Below are 24,474 nucleotides of genomic sequence, written 5' to 3'. Positions count from 1 at the left end.
CATTGGAGGGAGACCGGCAAGCCCTTAGTGTCCGATATTTCAGGAAAAGTCTGGGGGACTTGCTGAAGTCCTTTGTTCTGTGAAGATTGAAGGTCAATGCCCTGTGGATGTCAAGAAGGTGAAGTGAGCGCTCCAAATCCGTTGATGGGGCTTGAAAAAAAGCAGGAAGAACTGTATCCTATTGCATTGGGAAAGCAGAAGCAACCTTTGGGAGGAAGGTAATGTCTGTTCAAAGGATGACCTTATCATGATGAAATTGAAGGTAGGGTTCATCAGCGCAAAGTGCACATAACTTGCTGGATCTACATGCAGACATAACTGCGACTAAAAAATAGATCTTCCATGAGAGATGGAAAAGGTCAGCAGACACCATAGGCTCAAACGGTGGCTTAGTAAGTGTTGAGAGTATGAGGTCAAGCTGCCATGGTGGGGGTGGGGGATACTGGTGGCCGAAGGTTCCAGGAAGAGGTGCACCAAAGGGTCCTGGAACCTTTTCTATGACAGTGAACAGAAAGAGTGGTGAGCTAACACTTTAGTGATGAAAGCACAAGGCCCTCTTCACCTAGCGACACTACGAAATCAAGTAGGAGTGCGGTAGGGGTTTTCAAGGGCTCAATACCTTGCTGGCATGTGAAGCGATTACACTTTGCCTCATAGGAACACTGCATTGATGGGCAGAGACGCAATCCAATTTGCTACTGTTAGGTCAGTGTGATATCTGGCGTCCCATTGCCTGGAGACCTCTGGAACCACTGATGGTGCCATATCTGGGCTTTTAGTTAACTGGAGAAGGTACAGGAGAGCTGGTAATGCTGTTGACATTTGGGGTTGTTGCACCTATTGATCAGGATCTTCCACAGGCGGATGGCCCTTCTGCATGGAAAGGTTCAAGGCCTTGACCATCCGAAACATCAGGGCAGAAAAACCGAAGACTCCTCCTGGGTGGCTGCTGATAAAACCTGTGACCATTCAGAGAGCTTTTGGCAGCAGCTCCCATCAACCCTAGCCAGTAAAGCCAGGGATGAGGGATGCTTGAGATTGCAGTCCAACAAGGGGGCTACAGTTGGTCACTGATGAATTAGGCAAATCACACATATGTGATTGGGATTCTCCAAAGCTGATACACCAGAAAGTGTGTATGATTCTTTATATCTGGGATATCATCCCCATTTGCCATAATCAGTATAGCCAATGGGAAGTAGAGAAGTGCATTTATGCTTGTGCCTCCATGGGACAGGTGATATAGTTAGAAATTCCTGGCATCTTGCCTCCTCATAGAAGAGACTGCAAAGGCCATCAAGTCCAACCCCTTGGCTGTTATATTGCTTCCATGCCAGTAGACAGATATTCCCAGCTCTTATGTCATTTTCTGTCACTCTTCTTTTGGGAGTTTTTGAAAGTGTGTTTACTTTACACAGTCGCAGTAATTTGATGTGATATTCCACCCGATGAAATCCTGTCGTTTGTAATTTTACAATTACTTAAAATTCTCTGTTAGAAAGTTTAGTTCAGGAAAGTGAAATCGAACTGTGTATTAGATAATTCTAAGTACTTTTGAAACTGCAAATCCATGCATTTGTATGCTGGAAAATGTACCCTCCAACATTTCAAATACTTTAAAATGCTTTACATGAAACTAAAGAACAGTCCCAGAATATTTTTTGTTTCTCATTCCCTGTCAGTCCTTCCTCTTCACTCTAAGAGAGATTTCATTCATAAAGAAGTACACAGAAAAGGGCAAAGGGGATGGTGCCAGTTATTTCAACTTCGGTCTGGTTGAAAGATGTACTGATCTCGGATTGCGTGATTTTAATAATGTGTGTTAATCTCTATATGGTTTTAAATTCACATTTTAATGTATATGTTTATTTTATATTTGTTGTTGATATGGCATCAAATTGTTGCCTTCTGAAAGGCCACCCTGAGTCCCCTTTGGGGTGAGAAGGGCAGGATATAAATACTGGAAATAAATAAATAAATAAACCAAACTTAAAATGGGATCAATTAATTCAAACATAGTTTTCCATCTCCACTGTTCTAGATAATATCTTCCTAACCACAACCCTAAGGCTGGCCTCTTCCTTTATCTAGCTGTGGCAAAATTCAAGATAATGAACATATACTGGACGTAGAGATCAGTGCCTTGCATAGCTGCTATAAATTTTGGGCTGAAATACAATGTGGATTTACCACCTTAATAACATGGAAGTCACCACCTGCCCTGGGGCAAGACAGATTTCATTCTTTACCCACCCATATCAGTAATTCCCAGTGATAGATGAGAGGATGGGAAAATAGTGCTGATTTTTTTAAAGTCAGGATTAAGTTGTGGTGTAGTGGACTGAGCACTGGGCAAGAACTCTGGGATACCAGGGTTTGAAGCCCTGCCCAGCCATGGAGACTAACTGAATGAAATGTAGGCACTGTCTATATGATAGAGAAATGCAATGGTAGTTCTCCTCTGGCTAAGAAAATCCTATAAGAAGGTCACCATAGGATAGAGTTGACTGGAAGTCATGTAATAACAACAAGGATTAAACTAAAAACTCTCAGTGATGCCTCTCCTCTGAGCACCAACAAGCTTAAGAGACCTTTAGCTAGTAGGTAATAATGAACACTTTGATTTATGACTATGAACACTAAAATGACATTAGTTGTCTATTATATTTCAATTACAGAATCATTGGTCTTTATTTCTCGATCTCTCTGTGGATAGCAATATTCGAGGTCTTGGAAGAGAAATTAAAAATGGATAATTTCTATCTTTGGCTACTATTTTTTTCTTTTGGATTTTGGTTTCATATACTGTACTCTTTTTTAGTTGATATTACAAATCAGCATATTTGTGATAATGTTGTAAATAATCGGGCTTTTTTCCCATCCAGTCACACTTACAAAAGGTTCCCTGTTTATTTCTATCATATTTATATGTGTCCATCCAGCTGTGTACTCACTTGTTTTATGTACCATGTGCTGCTCAAATGAATGGCAGTTTTTCAGTTTTATTTCCAGTTTTTTCATGCAGTTACCGAACCTAGATATTATTCCAGCTGTTAAGTGCATTTCACTGCCTTTATTTTTTTAATCATCCACTCCGAAGGCTTGGCGTTGTTGCTGTCATTTATTATTATTTTATCTTCATCACAATCTGACATTAACTAAGAAATGTTCCAAATGTCAGACTATAGCAGTGATAAAATCCTATCATGCACCACAACTCCTGCAGGGCCCAGATTCAGTCTTAACAACTACAATAATTATCCCATAAACCATACACTATAAATTGTTTTCCACAATAATAAAGCCGAGAGACAAATCTCAGATTTGTCACTGAATTTCTTTACTGAAAAAAGGGGTGCAAAACATGGCATTAATGAATTTGCTTTTGTTATTTAGATAGGGATAAAATCTTAAATAGGATTAAATTACTCATGAGTTATAGAAGAATACAAGATTGATGATGTCCTCATTTGTTTTTACTGTCTTACATTAAAAAAATCTCTGGCTAATCTAATTGTGTAGGTTTTTTTTTTTACAAACATATCATATCGTAATTCTTCATAAAGGTAATTATTTACTTATGACAGAACAGCAGTAGCAGTGGGTTAAGGCTTCTCATAAATTTGTACTTGGAGCCAGAGTGCTGTTATAGAAAAAAGAAACTTCCAAAGCTTGATCCTTTGTATTACTAATTCTGAAGGTTTTAAAACAAAGCAGAGAGGGACTACTCATGAGTAATAAAGTTGAGAATTCTTGCAAATTCCAACAGGAAATTTATCTCCAATTAAGACATAGTTATCTACAATGAATTGTCTTCAAATTACATACAACCTTCTAGAGTTTGTTGCAGACTGCTAATAAAGTGTTGCAGCAGAGAACTTGAAAATATAAGAATGTCTCATTTCTTCTTCCCATTCCACCCGGGCAATATGCTATGCAGGGCTGAGCAACTGTAGCCCTTCAGGTGTTATTGTACTTCAGTTTCCATGATTCTCTACTTCATGGCCACAGGTTATTCAAACAAAGTCTATGAAAACATAATGCATAACAAAATTTTCCTAAACCACTCCTCTTTATTTGTCGGAGCATAGGTAAGAGGATATTCTCCATGTGACAAAAAGGTGAAGAGATAGAAGGGAGCCTTCTGTGGTAGCATCAGGGGCAGCTGAAGCTATAAGCTGGGTAAGCAACTGTGAATGGTGCAAAATCCACTTGGGGCACCGTTCAGGCGCCGGGGTCTGGAGCGCCCAGGGAGGCTTGTGAGGGCACCTCCCAGCATCCTGGTTCAGTGCCAAGGCCTGGCCCTCAGTTCTCGGTTCAGAGTGATCAGCCTCAATCTGGAAGGGAAGGGGGAGGATCTGCCTGAATGACAGGCAGCCCCTGGCTGTCTGTCATTCAGGCAACTCCGCCCCCTTCCCTTCCCGGCTGAGCACTCTGAGTCAAGCGGTGACAGCTATGCCTTGGCACTGAACCGGGATTAGGGAGGGATGCGCACCTTGCCCAGGCAGGGACAGCCATCCCGGTTCAGCACCTAGGCCTGGCCATTGCCACTGGGCTCTGAGAGCTCAGCAGGGAAGGGAATAGAAGGGAAGGGGTGGAGCCTCCTGAAGGACGGACAGCCAGGGGCTGCCAATCATTCAGGCAACCTCCTCTTCCTTCCCTTCCCTGCTGAGTGCTCTGACATATGAACATAATGATGTAAATAAACTTCTGGTTTGTAAGGTAACTCTTTTATCTATTCCATTCACCTCTACCTTCTACCTTTTATTTTTCAGTGATTGATTTGGGGGGGGGGGGGTGCCAAAATACTGTTGGTAGAATTAATACAGTTTGATACCACTTTAGCTGCCATTGCTCATTACTGTGTTATTCTGGGAGTTGTAGTGGCGAGGCATCAGTGTGTTCCACTTGTTTGAACATCCTTCTTCACCGTACAGTTGCTTTAAAAGAAGCCAAGCAGAATTGTTTGGATTGAGACAGTCATTTAGTTCTCTTACTCCCAAGTTATGTTAAAAGCAGTTATACATATTCCTAGTCATCAAGACCATCTGAAGACTTCTTACATCCTGAGACAAAGGCCAAGATGATGTTCCCTTCTTCCTCACACCAAAGACAGTGTGAATGAAAGCTGAATTTTGCTTTAACACTAGACACCGGACAATATTCACCAGCACTCTTATGGACAGCCAGCTAACTTAAGAAGTTTCAAGGCAGGTTATGAGGCAGTCTGGCATGCACAGTTCTGTTCCCAATACTTTTTACTTTCACCCTATCCCCTTCTCCAATTTGCTGCAAGAGTACTGTAATTTGTCTCACTCATTCTAATGGAAGGGCCAGCCTTTTCAGGGCTCTTTACTTTAGTTCTTGAACTAAAAGTGCTGAAAGTGAAATGTTGTATTGTGTAGACGTGACCACATAAAGATAAGAAGATTGTGTTTGTACTGTTTATATAAGGGATTTCCACATATGAAGTAGCATGAGGTTCCAGCTCAATTGGAAAAGCACCAACAGTTCTCTGACCATTTTTGCTCCCCCCCCCCCGCACATTTGTTTAGGACAATGTTTACTGCATTTCCACTCATGATCTGAAGAAGAAGAAGGCTAGAAAAGCTAATATTTTGCTTAATAATAATAGTAATAATAATAATATCAAACTTTATTTGTATTCCGCCCTATCTCTTATATACAAAAATTATATAATGACATAAAATCTGAGCAAACATCCATATTAATTAACAGAAGCCAACTGAAGTGGGTTAGTTGTGTGGCCTATGGTAGTAAATTGGGCTGATAGACTAGCAGTGCCCAGATACAAAATAGTTCCCAACCAGGGTCCCATAGTGGTCACTCATTGTCTAATCCTCCTCCTCTCCATATGCCAGTGAGCAGAAGTAGTCTTCAGATGTTTTTTGAAGGTGAGGAGGGAAGGAGGCAGCTTTATTTCTTTAGGAAGGGTGTTCCAGAGGTGAGGGGCAACCAAGGAGAAGGCCCCTCTCTCGTTCCCACCAGCCATACTTGGGATGGGGATGGGACTGAGAGCAGGGCCTCCTCCGCTGACCACAGTTCCAGGGCTGTTTTGTAAAAGGAGATGAGATCAGTCAAGTAGCCTGGACCCAATCCGTTTAGGGCTTTAAGGGTAATGACCAGCACTTTGTATTTAGCCCGGAAGCAGACCAGCGACCTGAGGAGCTGCCATAACATGGGAGTGAATCCCTGTATGGAACTCCTGTTTGCAATCTGGCATTTATGTAACAAAATATTCAGAGTAGTCCTGCTAGGGCTAGTCAATCTAAACATTTAATTCAGATTTCCAGTTTCAGAGGGACTGAGTGATGTTTCACAGGCTTGCCTTCTTCTAGATACACAGATGAAATTAAAGCATCTTGCTCTGGGACCTCTTTGTCTGGGTTTAAACCCTACATCCTTTGACAACCCCGGGTGACCATTCCCCTTGAATTGTGGCCTCTAGAAATGTGTAACAAGCCTATACATACCCCAAAACCAGACTGTAACTGTCTTCACTAATGTTTAGCAATACTATTTCCATGCCTTTAGGGAAGGCTAAAAAACATGAACAAGATTAAACTAGAAGAGCATTACTTCATAAATCCCCTAGCAATTTTATCTCTATTTCTGATATTCAAATAGGAATCTTAATATTACTTTTATTAGAGCAAGTGATAATGCATAAACTGAAATACAGTATCTAAAATAATGCATATTCCTAATTAGATCAAGTGTTGGGCAATAGCTATGCAAAATGCCAACCAAAGTTTCTGTATAATTTTGACTTTAAAAATAATCAAAGAAAATTCATTCAGTACATTGATATGGGGTCATACCCTTTCCCTGTGTTCATCCACAGAGCTTTTTTTTTTCATTTTCTCTTCTCTCATCTTTTACTTGTATTGAACATCTTATTAACAGTTTGTATAAATGCCTTCTCCAGAATATTACTGCTACACTAGCCTGTTGACTCCAATTTCATAAACGTGCAAGAAGTGAGCAAATTAAGTAGTATGAACTATGACAGTCCTCTGACACTGACAGTGTAAGAGTACTGGCCCACACATGCTGTACAGCATAATGATTACATTACAATCTTGTGATATTATTCAAAATGACTTCAGATAAATGAATGATAAACTAGGGGTTATGCTTCCTTTATTACAGGGCTGATAAGGTAGGTAATCAGTGTCCAAGTATATGTCATTACATAAATTATGAACCGGAGTTTGATGTGAATTCCCCAACGAGACTGAGCCTGAGTGTCATCAGCAGAGAGACTAAAGGCTGAAAACGAATTCTGAAAACAATAGCCTTTTCTGTGCGTTTTAACCACATGAAGGAATTTTAAAATGGAATGGCAATAGACGGCTTTCTGATTTTAATTAAGAAACATTGTGCTTCTATTTTCTATTGTAACAGCACCAACAGAAATGGAGCTTTCTTTGCTTAACCCCTCCAACATCCTGACTGCACTGATTCACAATTGAATCTTCTTTTCAGGCTGCCAAGCTATACATTCAAGGTATGGTAGTCCACCCTAGCCTACCACAGCTCTCTGTGTCCCTTGTGTACAGAATTGTACTTATGTACAGAATCAAAATATTTAACTCATTCATCCACCCAACCAATTAAGAATGCTTGATCATTAAAAGAAGAGTCTTAATTAACAATATGGCAGAATTTGCTTTTTATATCCATATTTTTAAAAATTGTTCCTTCTCTCATATTCAGAGGAAGGCAACAGTAAACTTCTTCTGAACAAAGCCTGTCAAGAAAATCACCTTAGGATCTCAATAGGTTGAGAATAACTTGAGGGCACACAACAACAATCACCACAACAATCACCTCTATCTGAAAAGAAGCATCTGGGTGTCTCTCACATAGACCTCTTGTGAGATATGGCCTGCTACAAATATTTTTTCCCTCAAGTGGTTTTCCTTTTAATCTCAGATATATCAGAACAACATGTTCCCTTCACTTCTCCTTCTTCAAATTTTTCTTTCGAGTTATAATGCTATAGTACATGACTATAATGGACTTTTGCACTAGACAACTACGACTTAAAAATAGGAATAGCCTTTTTTAAAAATATATATTTATTGAAGATTAGTTTAATACATCGAAAGAGTGAGAACATTTTTAAATATAGAAAGTGCAGAAATTAAGATTAGAATAGTAGAGAAAAAAATTGAAGACTGTTAATGCAAAAAAAGAAAAAAAAACGTCAAAAATACCCCCCCTTCACCCAAAAAAAAAAAAAAAAAGGACTTCCATCTTTGCCTTTGCGTTTCCCATTCTCCAATCCTTAAAAAGAGGGTGATCTATATATACAAAACCATTATAGATCAGCCTCAGTCACCTTCGTAATTAAGGCAATCATTCAAAAATAAAAGGAATGATAGCCTTTCTGTTGGCTGTGTCACAGATTCTTTGCTTTCAATAGACTGTTACTTGGAAATTCGATGCCCAGAAGAAGTTAATCTTCTGCTCGTTCAGATTGAATCTTCATTTGCTTTTCCTTTCATATTCTTCTACTTTACTCCAGTCTGTATATTTTATCGGGGTCCCTGTATTTCTCTTTAATAAAAAAGTTAATTTGTCCATATCTTTTATTTCTCTCACTTTCTGTAGCCATTCCTCTGTGTTCGGTAGTTCATTTTGTTTCCATCTTCTTGCAAGACAAATTCTGGCGGCTGTCGTAAGATATGTAAATATTTTATCGTCATTAGGCCCTAAATGGATATATTGGTCTGTTATCCCCAGAAGATAGTACTCCGCTTTTCTGGGGAAATTGATTTTAAGAATTTCCTGGCAAATATTATGGACCTTCTCCCAATAAATTTTCGTCTTTTTGCATGTCCACCACATATGGAAGAAACTTCCCTCTTGGTCCTCACATTTCCAACAATTTTTGGAGGTATTCTTATACATTTGATTTAATTTCTTTGGTGTGATATACCAACGGTGGAACATCTTTAGCCAATTTTCTTTTAAGTCCTTTGCATAAGTGTATTTTAATTTTTTGGTCCAGATAGTTTCCCATTCTGCCAGCATTATCGGTCTTCTTAAATTTTCTGCCCATCTGATCATACACTTTTTTATTGTTTCCTCCTCTGTTGACCACTCCAGTAATTTATAAAAATAGGAATAGCCTTTTGTGCAGATATAAGAAATCACTACAAACGCAGTTTCCCAAAAGAATGGAATGATAATAACTGGCAAGACCAAGAGCTATATTGAAAGAATTCACAGTCCTCTAGACCAACGTGGAAAGGAGCAATATGAATAGATTATGTTACTGCAACAAAGTTTATGCAAATATCAGTGTAGTTCCTGGCAGAGTGGGAAGAGCCTTTGATTAAAATAAATCAGACTTCAGGCAGTTCTACTCAGCTACTTAAACCAAGTTAGGAAGTGAATTAAAAGTAACCTGTTCTACTATGACTGCACAATTGCCTCAAAAACCTGTTCCAGTTTGGGATGGTGTTCACAAATATTTGCTAATTGCAGATCGATCCAAATCCAGAAATGTTTTTTTTCTCATCTAGTCTGACAGGATGTGACTATGGTGTACTCTTCTTGTTTTGAAGTCCATAAGAGGACTTCAGCTGGCCAGAAGGTAAATAAACACACATCTTGTTAGAGTTCCATAGAGGTTTCCACTACGTAGACAAGTTCTCATGGGTGTTTAAGAAAAATGGTTGAAAAAGTTTAAATGATTCAAAATAATTCAAAACATTCCTTCCCTCACATCAAGTAGCTTCGCACACAAACTGTTCTAGAGGTATATCTGGATTTTCAGTGGTATCGATAAGTTATGCTTCATCCAAATCCCCTTCTGGAGATGGATATCTAGGTTGGACTGTTTATCCTGATTTTGGAAGCCAGAGGGATTGGATAGGCTACAAATCTACTGACGTTTTTCTTTAAGTATGTGTGTGTCAGGCTGGCCAAGAAATTTGGCTCTAGCATTAGCTGGTCTATAGCTAAGATGAATAACTAGAGTTAAAATTGAGTTAAGGAAAAGTCAAGTTGATACAGATTAACAGGAGTATTTACCAAGTTCTCTCACAGTCAATCGTAATCACTATGTTTGCAAATTTAAATTAAACTTTATTCTGGAATAATATTGAAAGAGTGATTGTGAGCAATGCAACAGGGAAGGGGAAGGAAAATTTTCATTGTATCTTTGCTGAGCTTTATCTACTTTGTGGGGATTACAGTTGCACTCACATAAAATAACAAGCAAGATTTATAATGGATCATCTGGAATAACCTACTTATATATATTTACTTTGGCAGAATTAAAATCCAACCAGAGTTTTGTTTCAGGGTGAGATGAGAAGATGTTGTTGCTAGCCTCTTGGGGTTTATAACAGAATATTTTAGAAGTGTTTCACACAATGGACCTTATCTAGAGAAAGTCATTTTGCTTATATCGTATTGAAATTAATGGGACAAGTACCGTTCAAAGCAAATGTGACACACTGTCACACTATTTTTCTTCTGGCATTTATTTTTCCAGACAACAGCAGTCTGAAAAGGCTGAAACATTGTTTGCTTTCTTCCCAATTACTTTTCTTCCTGCAAGGAATATATATATATATATATATATATATATATATATATATATATATATATAGAGAGAGAGAGAGAGAGAGAGAGAGAGAGAGAGAACCTCATCACATAAGCCCATGGATATGCTATGCACTGTGGCAAATACATGGGCTCCCAGCAGGGGGCATGGAGAACCCATCACTCCATGCCCTGCATTGACCGAATTGCCTTACCCCTCATCCTGTTTTTGGGGGGGGGGCATTGCTTCCCAGCTTCCTTCCATTGCTGGTAAGGCAACACGAGAAGGCTCCCACTTAGCCGCCGTGGTGGCGTGCGCCATTTCCTCTCCTCTTTCAAGAAAGAGCCCATCCGGAAGTCCCTATGCATTGTCTAATGGGCTCCGTGCTGAAAATAGAGAGGAAGGGGCATTCGACAGGCAAATTGGCCTGTTTGATGAGATAGTATGAGATATTGAATATTGACTAAAGTTCCATACCTACATTCACCCACTTGGGAGAAAATTCCATAAAATTTGATGGGCCATACTTCTGTGAGGACATGTATCAATTGAGACTTTTAATGAATGCATCCAGTTTGTCATCTATTAATAAAAACATGGGTGCATGTTTTGGTTTTCCAGCAATCAAGAGGAAATGAAAACATCAGGTATATTTTGTATTTTTTTTTTTAAAAAAGCATGCAGGTAAACGTGCAGTTAAAATGCATATATTTGAACAGCACACACATTTTTATCATTTTTATCATAAATGCATTCAATGCTTTGAGAAAGGTGTACAATAAAACAAGCACAAATGTCCATGTTGGAAAAAAAAGAAAATGTTGGATGACAAAGGAAGATTGATTCCCCATCAGATTGATAGAGAACTTGGATAAGACAAAACTGCTGGTGAGATTCTGAAAAATGCAGTGAAAATTAAACTGACAGATTTTCACACCCCTTGTTCACTCTGAATCTGACCTCTATCGTATACTTAGTAGATACTCTTTGGAAAGCCACTCAGGGTGCATCTACACTGTAGAATTAATGCAGTTTGACACCACTCAACTGCCATGGATCAATGCTATGAAATCCTGGGATTTGCAGTTTGATGAGTCACCAGCATTCTTTGATAGATAAAGCTAAAGACCTTGTGCAACTACAGCTCCCAGAGTTCCATAGCATTAAACCATAACACGTGGTGTCAAGCTGCATTAATTCTACAATGTAGATGCATCTTCAGTCTCAGTCGCCCAATTTCTGCAGCATGGGGCTAATAAAATAGATTTACATGGCTGTTTGTAAGGAACACAATAAAATAATATGGAGCACTTTGAACCCTTAAATGTGCTATATAATTGAAAGGGTTATTATTACTTCATTTGCTTTCAAAAGATTATGAAAGAATTTGAGTCATTTTTTTTTACTGTGAAAGCTATAGAACAGAAAAAACAATTTGATATTCATGTCTCAGGTTCCCTTAGTGGACTGACAGTTAGAAATAAAAAATCATTCTTCCCACCTGTCACAGAAAGACAATAAACATGGACCTCCTACTGTGTTATTTTCACAGTCAGTCTTCACAGTAGACCTACATTTAAAAGTTCCGTTATAGTCACCTAATCTTTAATTTGTCATTTTTAGTTTCTGACAACTGGGGATGCCAGACAAACAAACAAACAAAAACAGTGAGAAAATATAAGTGGTGGGAAAATTGTGTAAAAAATGAGAGAGAAAATGAGAGATTAGTTGAAAAAGATCTAACTCACTCATTCTTAGTGTTCAAATCCAATTACCCAAAAATCTTCAGAAATCCAGTCATTATCATAAACTGGGTTGGATTTTGTTGACACCCGTATTTCTTCAATTGTAAGATGCCATCAATTGTAAAATGCATTCTAATATCAATACTACAATCATCAACAAAAATACATAAGATGCCCCTATGATTTTAAGACACACTCCATTTTTAGAGATGTTTATATGGGAAAAAAGTGTGTCTTAATATTGAAGAAATATAGTACGTAGAAATTTTGAGTAAGCAATGGTTACTGCAAGCATTTTACCATGGAAAGAGAAAAGAGCGGATAATTCGGATAAGCTGAAGGCTTAGGAAGAAATCACAGTACATAGTTCAGAGCTAGGTTGGGGCAAATGTGGGCTAGACTGGCAAGGGATGGAGCAAAAGTGAAAGCTTTGGGTAGAATTAAGTAGTTTGAGGGTGAGCGGAAATCTAACACAAAAGGTATTTCTTCATTTAAGCCAACAGTGGGCAAAAAGCAGTTTGTGGAATATTTGCAAACTCCCATAGCTATTTCTTCAGCTCTAACCCACCAGGGCTGTAGCCGGGGGGGGTTAGGGGTTCAACCCCACCCCCCCAAATTTTTCAGTTTTTTTTTAAACCTGGTTTACTCATCAATTTTAACTGATTAACCAAATTCCCATGAATGTCCACTGAAGTTTATATGCTTTGAGAGTCCACTAAAGTTTATTGATGGAGCCTGATTTCTAAATTAATTTGTGTTATTGAACTACTCTTCATGATTCACTATAAAAAGGTTTCAACCCCCCACCCGAATTTTTTTTCTGGCTATGGTCCTGTAACCCACCATAGCCCCATAATGTCCCAAAATAGCTTTCCCCTATGGGAGAAGGGCAGCAAATAAATCATCATCACCGCCACCACCATCATTTTAGAGGATTTCAAGAATATAGGTTTTTCATGAAGAATACAGACTTCTGAGCTGTAGCCTTCATCATTCGAAAATGAAAGTGGAGTTTCAATTACTTTTGATGTGTTGTCAGTTTGGGACAATTCTCGAACAAATCAGTAGAAAAGTTCAGTGAAAACCAACTCCCTCCTACACTATCATATCTGCTGAAGTTACCCAGCTCTGTTCTAAGCAACTGAAGAAAGAGGAATAAAATTTGGTGGGAAATGAGAAGATTTATCTTCATGTCTTGTGTTTCTACAAACTGGCTCAAAAGCTAAAAAGCAAGTATCTCTGGTTGGGGGTACTACTTCATGCTTTTATGTGCTAACTATTCTGCAATCAGTAAGTGATAGAGAGCAGAGCAGGGCAGACAAAACTAGTTCTTGATTAGCTATATAATTGAAGAGTTATGAATATGATAGGAGTCTGATCCAGCTTGGAGACTGCAGTATAGTGGATTTAGTGTTGAATTAAAGTTCTAGGAGATCTGAATTTGAATCCCCATTCAGCTCAGTGAGAAACCTATTGAAGGATCCTGGCCAACATAAATTAATTTTAGACTTGGGCCCCATCTCCATGGAGCCCCCAGTGGTGTGGTGGGTTAAACTCTTGTGCCAGCAGGACTGATGACTTGAAGGTTAGGTTGCTGACCTGAAGGTTGCCTGTTTGAATCCAGCCTGGGGAGAGCACGGATGAGCTCCCTCTATCAGCTCCAGCTCCATGCAAGGACATGAGAGAAGCCTCCCACAAGGATGGTAAAAACATCAAAACATTCGGGTGTCCGCTGGGCAACATCCTTGCAGATGGCCAATTCTCTCACACTAGAAGCGACTTGCAGTTTCTCAAGTCGCTCCTGACACAAAAAAACCCCTCCAAGGTACGCCATTATATACATACTGTATGTGTAAATATAGATATAAAACACACACACACACAAATTTCCAAATCCAAAACATTTCCAGATTCAAACATTTTGGATAAGGGGCTTGGATGCTCAGTGATTCTAGTATGGTAGAAGCTTCGTATGCATGTCTCAAATCTACTACCTTCCGGTGCTACCTCTTCATTTCTAGAAATGTTAAACCAGGATAAGGAACTGCTTTTCTTTGTCTATATCGTTTCTTTTGGTCTCTTTGCTTGTTTCCATTAGATGACAGTTTGGATGAAATCTGAGTATTTATGATGAGAACAACACCAAATGGATAGATGATAGATAGATAATACAGGGATAAGGATATGTAGACATGTCACTGTCACAATCATCTAACCAAAAGGTTGTAATTTAAAGTGTTTGTGCTTGCAATGCTTCATATACAGTGGGTTATGCTATAAATGAAATACAAATATATAATCTATATGAACACTAAGGTGCATATAGATACACACTCTCTCTCATATGCATTGCACACACACAGCTATGTTATGTAGTATTTGCATCCCATAAAGGGATTGTTTTGAAGCAAATGCTATAGATTTACAGTATTATTTTCCAGCATATACCATTTGCCACAAACAAAAACAAGAAATACAAACAAAAACCTTTACTGTATCCACACCAGCGACAAATCTGCCAGAAGGTGACTAGTTGATATGCCTTTTTATTACCGTCGCTGCCTTGTTTTTTTTTCTCCCTAGTCAAAATAAAAGAAAATCACAGGATCCTTAAAATAATAGCTGACAGCAGGTAGTTACTGAGAAATGCATGTCCCTTCCTCTTAACTTTGTAGCATCCATCCAGATGGCAGATTACAGAGCCGGATCTGCGGGTTGGTGACAAAATACATGGATAATAGCATTCAGCTCGCCTAACTGTAAAAGTGAATTCACTATTCTGCTTTGATTGTAGACTTGACATATCAGATGAGAAGACTCTGTGGATGAACCTGCGAGAGCAACAGCACAAATAAATGCCAGACACAAGAGCTGCTTGATGTAGAATTACAAACATTGTACCTATCATCAATTCAAATTTAGCTCAGTATGTAAAGTCTCGAGTTGTTGTTACATCACATGAACAGCAGGCTCCGAAGGCTGTTACTTGTTTACAGAAATACAAAAGAGGGTTTAAACAGCCTGGCCTCTGGTGGTTTCCTTGAGCAAAACAACTCCAGCCATTGTTTTGCTAAGTGAAATAAGCAAAGACAGGGAAATTTTTAACCCTCCTGTACTAGGCTAAAAACATTTACATTGTATTTCAACCCCAATGAAAATTCTAGTGTACTGCAGGGTATAAAAATGTCTCATGTCCAAAGGTGTGTTTGTATGGACGTGTGCAGAATCAAGCGTGTTCCATCCAAATGCCCAGAGCCAGAAAGGATACAGTGAAACAAAAGTAAAATAAAAACAGATAAAATAAAACACGTCTTTCTTGTATCATGGGGTACAGGACTAAGCTAACAACTGTCACCTAGAAATTTTTTTCTTCAGCTGGCTCGAAAATTATGGAATGACCTGATAGAAGAGATTTGACAGCTAGATTTGCTATCTGAGTTTAAAACCATGTTTCCTGTTATTTTTAAATAATGATTATTAAATAGAGTAAGAGCAGGTATAATGGCTTGAAGTTTTAGGAGAGCAAATTGATCATTAATAGCAACCTCTTAACATTAAGAGGGTCTCAATTGCCTAAAAGGGTGGTGAGGTCTCTTTCAATTGATGTCTTCAAAAAGAGGCTGGACAGCTACCTGTCTTTTAAATTTTAAAATTTCTTTTTAATTATGAGTTTAAATGTTAATTATGAATTGTTAGTTTTAAAATGTATGCTCTGACATTATGGCCTTTTGATTGGTCATGTATTTTAAGTTCTTGGTTTTTTGCACATATCTTTCTTGTATGTTAATCTGTTATTCCTCAATACCTCAAACGAAGTCGGTATGAAATAATATTAATAATAAATATAAATAAATAAACTTGCCACCATCTCCCAGAGGGACTTGGGGAGGTTCACAAAGCACTCAAAGATATTTCAAGTTATTGTATATTGTATGTTGTTTTGCACTTGTCAAAAACTGCCCTGAGTCCCTTTGGGGAGATAGAGCCGTATACAAATAAAGTTTTTACACAAAATACAGAAATACCCTTTTTAGGCAATTCATTCACTTTTACAGTTAGGCGAGCTGAATGGTATTATCCATGTATTTTGTCACCAACCCACAGATTCTGCTTTGTAATCTGCCATCTGGATGGATGCTACAAAGGGCTATTATTATTAAAGGTAAAATACACAAAATAGAAGAAATGCAAAAAAAATAATAATAACATAAAACAGTAATAGCCAACATAAACATCAAACTTCACAAAATCCCCCTAGTTAAAATCAGTAAAATATATTGGGGCATGTAAAAATCACTTGGTGTGTGTGTTAACTGAAAATGTAAAGTAAGAAGCTGATTGGTTGGGCCACACCCAGGGAGCTAACTGAGCCTGGGATTTTTGACAACAGTTACAGATGGCTGTGCAGGAGCATACCAAAAGAGATTTGCTTCTGGGCTATTGAAAGGAAGACATTTTACATTGACATCTAAAGACCATTTGAATCTCTCTCAAAGGACATTGTGTGAGTCAATGCAACTATTGAAATGACTGTATATATGTTGATCTGCATTTTGAACAGTAAACTTCTTGTTCTTTACTGATGATCTGCGTGGCATACCTTTTATCTGGCAAGACAGTGTGTGGAATGGTCAAATGTGAACTACTTATGATTTTCATTCCACTGCAAAATACAGTAATAACTGCAAGTATAAAACAACAGTAATCAATATATCAGTCTTATAAAGTGCTTGATGAAATAATCTATAGGTCCTCAATTATATTCATTGAAGGAATCTAAATACAGTAGAGTCTCACTAATCCAAGCCTCGCTTATCCAAGCCTCTGGATAATCCAAGCCATTTTTGTAGTCAATGTTTTCAATATATCGTGATATTTTGGTGCTAAATTCATAAATACAGTAATTACAGCATAACATTACTGCGTATTGAACTACTTTTTCTGTCAGATTTGTTGTATAACATGAAGTTTTGGTGCTTAATTTGTAAAATCATAACCTAATTTGATGTTTAATAGACTTTTCCTTAATCTCTCCTTATCATCCAAGTTATTCGCTTATCCAAGCTTCTGCCGGCCCGTTTAGCTTGGATAAGTGAGACTCTACTGTATTGTCAAAGGCTTGTCGAAAAAAACATGTCCTCAATTGTGTGGAGCATGGGAGCTAGCCTGATATTATTACAGTAGAATCATAGAATCATAGAATAGTAGAGTTGTCATCCAGTCCAACCCCCTACCAAAAAGCAGGAAATCGCATTCAAAGCACCCCCGACAGATGGCCATCCAGCCTCTGTTTAAAAGCTTCCAAAGAAGGAGCCTCCACCTTCTTTGTTGTGATGACTCATGGGCCTTGTAGTCCTGTTCCTAGTACTATTGTGGCAGACGAAGAGGAAAACATGGGGTTTTCGCTGGTTCAGCAAGAGCCGGAGTCTCTTCACCTGCAGGATGTTGATGTTTGCCCTCAAGAATTCAGCCAAACAGGCCTTGGGCAGAACTCCCCCCCCCCCCCCCCGTTTTCCAGGAGGGAAAATTATTCTAAAGATAGGGGAGTCAGGGAGGCTAATCGGAGAAGCCTGAGAATCGCTGCCAAACAAATGGCTGATTAGGTCTGCTTCCCTTGGGAAATTCTAAGGAGTCATGCATCTGGACAGAGTTGGGTTTCGCTTCTCGTTCTCTAGGGAAAGAGTTCTGTTGGCGGGAAAACGAGACCCAATATAGGTGTTTGGCGCGAGGGATTCTTTGCGGAGTCAATTGATCAGCTTGAGGAGAGAGATCGTGTGTGGACTTCGTAATCCCAGTTCCTTGCTTTCCGGATCTAGCTTCAAGCCTTGCCTTGTCTCACGGTTTTACCATGGACTCTGTTCATGCTTCATGTTCGTCTTGCCTCCAGTCACGGATCTAGTCAAGAATCAAGTTTATTTCCAGCCTTGTTGTCAAGCTTCATTGGACTTTAAAGACTCTGTTATTTCCCCACACTATTGCTTGGCAAAGTGTGTGTTTCGGTCAAGTGGATTAAAACTTTGAACTCTAATATCTTATATTGGACAATACATTTCTGGACTATATTTGACCTCATCTGAAAGGTCTGCTTCTGAACTATATTCTTCACTTGTTTTTATTGATTTTATATATTTCTTTAATAAAGATATTAGATAGAGACTGGCCTCTGTGTAAGGTTATTGGTGCTCTGCAGCCAGGGTCCTGACATTTGTAGAGTCTCACTTATCCAACCTTCGCTTATCCAACGTTCTGGATTATCTAACGCAGTCTGCCTCCCGCCCAGATCCACAGCTGTTTCTCTAGGCAGTAAGGACTGAACTTTTTATGGTTTTAGCTTCTGACAATGTGTTGCTGTAAGTTCATTTTATGCAATTCTATCTTTATTTGTAGTCAATTTGTTAGTAGCCAATGTTTTTGTAATCAATGTTTTCAATACACTGCTATGTTTTGGTGCTAAATTTGTAAATACAGTAATTACTACATAACGTTGCCGTGTATTGAACTGCTTTTTCTGTGGGTTTGTTGTAAAACATGATGTTTTGGTGCTTAATTTGTAAAATCATAATGTAATTTAATAGGCTTTTCCTTAATCTCTCCTTATTATCCAACATTTTCACTTATCCAATGTTCTGCTGGCCCGCTTACATTGGATAAGTGACACTCTACTGTATTAATAATAATAATAATAATAATAATAATAATTGATCCTTATTAATTTGTGTCCCCAACTTTGTGTCTTAAATGGGTTATGTTGCATGAGCTTTGTTGGATCAGAAAATCATTGGTTGCCCTTTCCACTCTTTGGAAGAATTTTATAAGTCCCACAGCCTTAAGAAAGCTCAGAGCATTCTTAAGGATCCATCTCACACAGTATATTCTTTTTTTTTTTTAATTCTTACCATCTAGCAGACAATATAGGGTGACAAAGACAAGGACAAACAGAAATAAGAGATAGCTTTTATCAGAGGTCTAACTATACTGAACTCCATGGTTTTGGATTGATTAGCCTGCAAAAGAGAAGGCTGAGAGGAGACATGATGGCCATGTATAAATATGTGAGGGGAAGTCATAGGGAGGAGGGAGCAAGCTTGTTTTCTGCTGCCCTGGAGACTAGGAGGCGGAACAACGGCTTCAAACTACAGGAAAGGAGATTCCACCTGAACATGAGGAAGAACTTCCTCACTGTGAGAGCTGTTCAGCAGTGGAACTCTCTCCTCCGGACTGTGGTGGAGACACCTTCTTTGGAGGCTTTTAAGCAGAGGCTGGATGGCCATCTGTCAGGGGTACTTTGAGTGCGATTTTCCTGCTTCTTGGCAGGGAGTTGGACTGGATGGTCCGTGAGGTCTCCTCCAACTCTATGATTCTATGATTCTATGATGTGGCATTGGGGACTGTGCAGTGGTGGCTGGAGGGTGGAGGAATGGGTGCATTGTTTTTCTGATGTGTGCTGGGGAAACATAATTTCATTGTACAATGTACAATGACAATAAAGTTATTCTATCATAATTAATGATGGACCTTTTCATACTACACCATTATAGCACTATGATTCCACTTCACCTGCATAGTTCCTTTCTTTGTAATCCTAGGATTTTGCAGCTTAGGGAAGGATAGTTAGAATTTTCAGCCAGAAATCTCCAGTGCCTCTTCAAATTCCAAATCATAGGATTTCAGCCATGGCAGGCAAAATGGAATCATAATGCTATCGTTGTGTGCTGTGAATAGGCCCCAGGACAGAACACTGATTGGAATACCTTAATAGTAGAGTTAAGCACATTAGATTTAAAACAATAATAAAGATGTACTTTTCTTGCTTTTACATATTCATGATGTCACTTATTCAGGTTTTAGAAAAACCAAATGCATTGAACTTTGGCTTGTGCTTGGGGGTTCACAGACTGGACATCTCTATACAGATTGAAATGCCCCAAATTTTTATTATTGTTGTTGGACCCATCTACACTGCTAGAAAATGAAGTATAGATGTAGAATTAGCCTGGGGCATCCAAACCCAGGCTAATGCTGAGTAATCTGGGCAAACGTTTTAATGCAGTTTACATGTGGATTAAAAAAACCCCTGCTAAGATCCAGATTTTCCTAGAAATACAAATCTTCACAGGTATTGAGAGTGTGGAGACAGATACCTGGGATTATTATTCTCTATCCCAGGCAGCTTCCCCACAGCCATTCAATGCTCCCCATGCTCAGGCAGCGTGGAGAGGTGGGATAGTAGTGCCACACTTCCCTCCATGCCCCTCATTCTGCCCCAAAACAAAAAGAAAGCCTCCTTAACTGTTTCTGGATGCTGGGTTTTTTTGGGTTTTTTTTGCGTTGCTGACGTTATGCAGTTTTGGAGATGGGAGGGGTGCTTAATCCAATGTTGGACTGTATTGCCAGTCCTCTGCCAATGAAGTGAAGCTTTGCCTCTGTATGGTGACCTCAAAATGTTACATGAACCGGCATTTTAATGCTGGTTTGTTGCTAATTTTGGGCAGCGTGGAAGGGCCCTCTGATCTTAAAATGGGTTTAAAATCAACTTATATCAAAAAGAAAGGCAGGAGAAAAATAAATAAATAAATCTGTGGAGATGGTATACAAAGTTTTAGGTAAATGGGAGGTTCCTGATCCTTCCTGAAATGAAATGTTACTTGTTTCTATTTTGATAGCAGACAATTGCCATTATACAGTAGAGTCTCACTTATCCAAGCTAAACGGGCCGGCAGAAGCTTGGATAAGCGAATATCTTGGGTAATAAGGAGGGATTAAGGAAAAGCCTATTAAACATCAAATTTGGTTATGATTTTACAAATTAAGCACCAAAACTTTATGTTAAACAACAAATTTGACAGAAAAAGTAGTTCAATACGCAGTAATGTTATGTTGTAATTACTGTATTTACGAATTAAGCACCAAAATATCACGATATATTGAAAACATTGACTACAAAAATGGCTTGGATTATCCAGAGGCTTGGATAAGCGAGGCTTGGATAAGTGAGACTCTACTGTACTTGGACAGTGCATTTGGCAGATCATTGCATATTGGTACTACTGCACAGCTGGCTGGATCTACACTGCCTTATATCCTAGGATCTGATCACAAATTATCTGATTATCCCAGATTATCTGGCAGTGTAGACTCATATAATCCAGTTAAAATCAGATAATCTGGGATCAAATCCTGGGATATAGACCAGTGTAGATCCAGCCTCTGCCTACCTAAATGTAAATACCATCCACTTTGCTTCCTTTAATTGGATATTAATGCTTTGTTGAGCCATATGTATAAAATGTGGATATATGCATATCTGTATATGCATATTCATGAAGACAATAAAACTGGAGTCGCCACAACCATTGGAAATAATGACTAGAAATAATGTGAAGTATAGCACATGTGATCATTGCATGGCTGCTATGAACACTGAAGTGGGTTTACATAGGCAAACATGTGACTGGTAATGGCTGAGATATTAACAGAGTCACCATGGAAAAAACCAAGTTGAAGCAGAATTTTTTCATCTGTGTAGACAGCTCAATAGTGCCTCATCACACTAGAGCATAAATCCACTTTAAAACCGGTTTCTGCCTCCAGCAGAATTCTGGGGTTTGTAGTTTGGTGAGGCCCCAGGACCTGTCTGGCTGAGCTGTTTAAAGCTCCCTCCCCAAATTGGATTTTAAGTGGATCCAAATTCTAGTGTGATGTGGTCCTTAGTTACCTTTTGAACATACAGCCTGAATTTATATAGGGTGAATGCAAATGTTTGAGGAGTACTTTATGATCCATCTTAAAACTTCTTCATATATCTTCATCACCATCACCATTATCGTTTTTATTTTAGCTTTACAGATGATATTTTGAAGTATGCTTAAAAATGTAATGTGTAATTTGCTTGCAACAGATATAATCATCGTTGTGTAGTGATTGGCTGTAAGTCCACTCTTAGTGTTGCATATATTGGTGAAAAACCCAGTTTTGTCTTTGTATATTGTGCACAATGGCTTTGGGGAATTTAGATTAGTACATTACATTATGTGATATATATGGAAAGAGGAAATGTCTTTTTCTTTCACAACAATGAGCAGAATAGTAGGTAAGATACAGAATGTAGGTACTTTGGATCCAAGCAATTATCAGGAATGCATGGATTAACTGCCAAGAATAATTGACATTATGGGTAATAATCTATTCATATTCATATTACAAAATGCAGGTAGCATTTTCTTTCTGGAAATCAAAATATCCTATTTTTATTTATTTGGAAATTAAGTGAGCAACACAGGCACCAAAATGCATAACAAGGCAGAGAAATAAAGATGTACTTATTGTAATCTTTAGAATATCATGGATATACTTGTGGAACAAATAGAGTAGAACAGCCTAAGGAAAAGCAAATAAACAAATGAAAGGCTGAATATATAAGTTCTATTATAAGAGATATCTGAATAATTTTTAAAAGTTTTCATATAGGAAATATAGACAATAGATATATGATTCTATTGTAACATTTTTATTTTTAAAAGTTTAAACGTTTCCTTAGTGTCTGCACTTGCTTAGTGAGTTTGGACATAAGGATACACTCCTAAATTTTATCAAGTCATTCTTCAGTGTGCTTAGTAAACCTTCTGATAAACATTATACACAAAGTTAACTATGCACGACTGCTGTTATGTGCAATCTAGACAGTTGTTGGTTGCAGAGGAATCTAAAATCATCCTGGGTTCAAAATGATGATGAAGTATATTTTAGGAGCTAGCAATGGCCTAATGTAGAGAAATTCCTGGCAGACATTGATAGTTGCATTGCAGAACTCTAGTACTGCCCAGCAGAATAGTATAAAACTTATCGCAGATTCTGGAGACAACCTGGTAGACCCCCCACACACCACTGCACAATACATTTAATTTATATAGTTGGCCCTCTGTATTCACAGAGTATGCAATGCATCCACAGATTCGATTATCCATTATTGTACTATGCCATTGCATATAATGGGATGAGCATCCATAGAATTTAGTATCAATGAGGTACCCTGGAACCAAACACCAGCAGATACCAAGATCCCACTGTATTTAATGCATTTCAGTGACCATTGATGATTTCTTTCCTATAAGAAATCTTACTTGAAGAACCGAATCATTCCAAACTTTGTGTGGCAAAAGCTACTTTTGTCTCTAGACCACTAAAAGTTACTTACTTTGATCTTTAGTTTCCATCTTAACAGATGAAATCTGGCATTAACTTCTTCCATTTGGCCTGGGATGGAGTAGTGAGATGAAGCAAAATTGTATGGGAGAAGAAGAGATACACAATATATTAATCATTCATGTAGTTATTCTGGCTAACCACGATAACTTAGCCGTACTCTAATTTTTAGTGTCAGACTGAATTTGTGCACACATGGGCTGATAACTATGTCTATTTGAATTGAGGTTGTATATTTCAGGTAGTGCAGGAAGATATAAATGTATATGTATATATCATCTAAACATTGTCTGCTACTTAATGGGATATCTCCACTTCAGTGTAAGGTTTTGAAATGTTCACAACTTCATTTCATCTTTGAAGAATTAATCTCTGATTATACCAATCGTTTTTTAAAAGAAAAGAAAGGAAATCTGTTTATTTTAAAGCATGAATCTTATCTAGGCTAGTTATCAGCGGGACAGAAAGCCTTCTACAGCTTCCTTGCTAGTTGGGTATTCAACACTTATTTATAAACCACTAGCTTTGCCCAGCCACGCGGTGCTGTGGCTTATGGGAATCCTTTGTTGGCCAGATGGAATAGCAGTGAATAGCCTTGTAGTCTCAAAGCCTGGCCATTTTTTGGAGTAGCTGGAGCTTTTTGTTGTATGAACGTAGAGGCATGGATGAGGGGTTGTGCTGCCAAGTTGAGTGTTTCTGGGATGTGTAGTTTTGTTGTTTTGTCCTAGGCCGAAATTTCATTACTCTTATATATATATATAGATTAATGAATCTCCCATCTTCTCAGCTTTCTGTTGCATTATATTTCTGGAACTTGTTCCTAATCTAGATGTGGGAAACCCTTTTGCCTGATTGATCAATTATTCTTGGCCACACCATACATATGTATGGGCCCACATGGAGGCACACACCCACACCCACACACACACACTTATCCATACA

This window comes from Anolis carolinensis, chromosome 3 (genome assembly GCF_035594765.1).
Source record: "Anolis carolinensis isolate JA03-04 chromosome 3, rAnoCar3.1.pri, whole genome shotgun sequence".
In the NCBI taxonomy this organism is placed as follows: domain Eukaryota; kingdom Metazoa; phylum Chordata; class Lepidosauria; order Squamata; family Dactyloidae; genus Anolis; species Anolis carolinensis.
The sequence above is the reverse complement of the archived record's forward strand: the minus strand, read 5'-3'. Positions refer to the sequence as shown.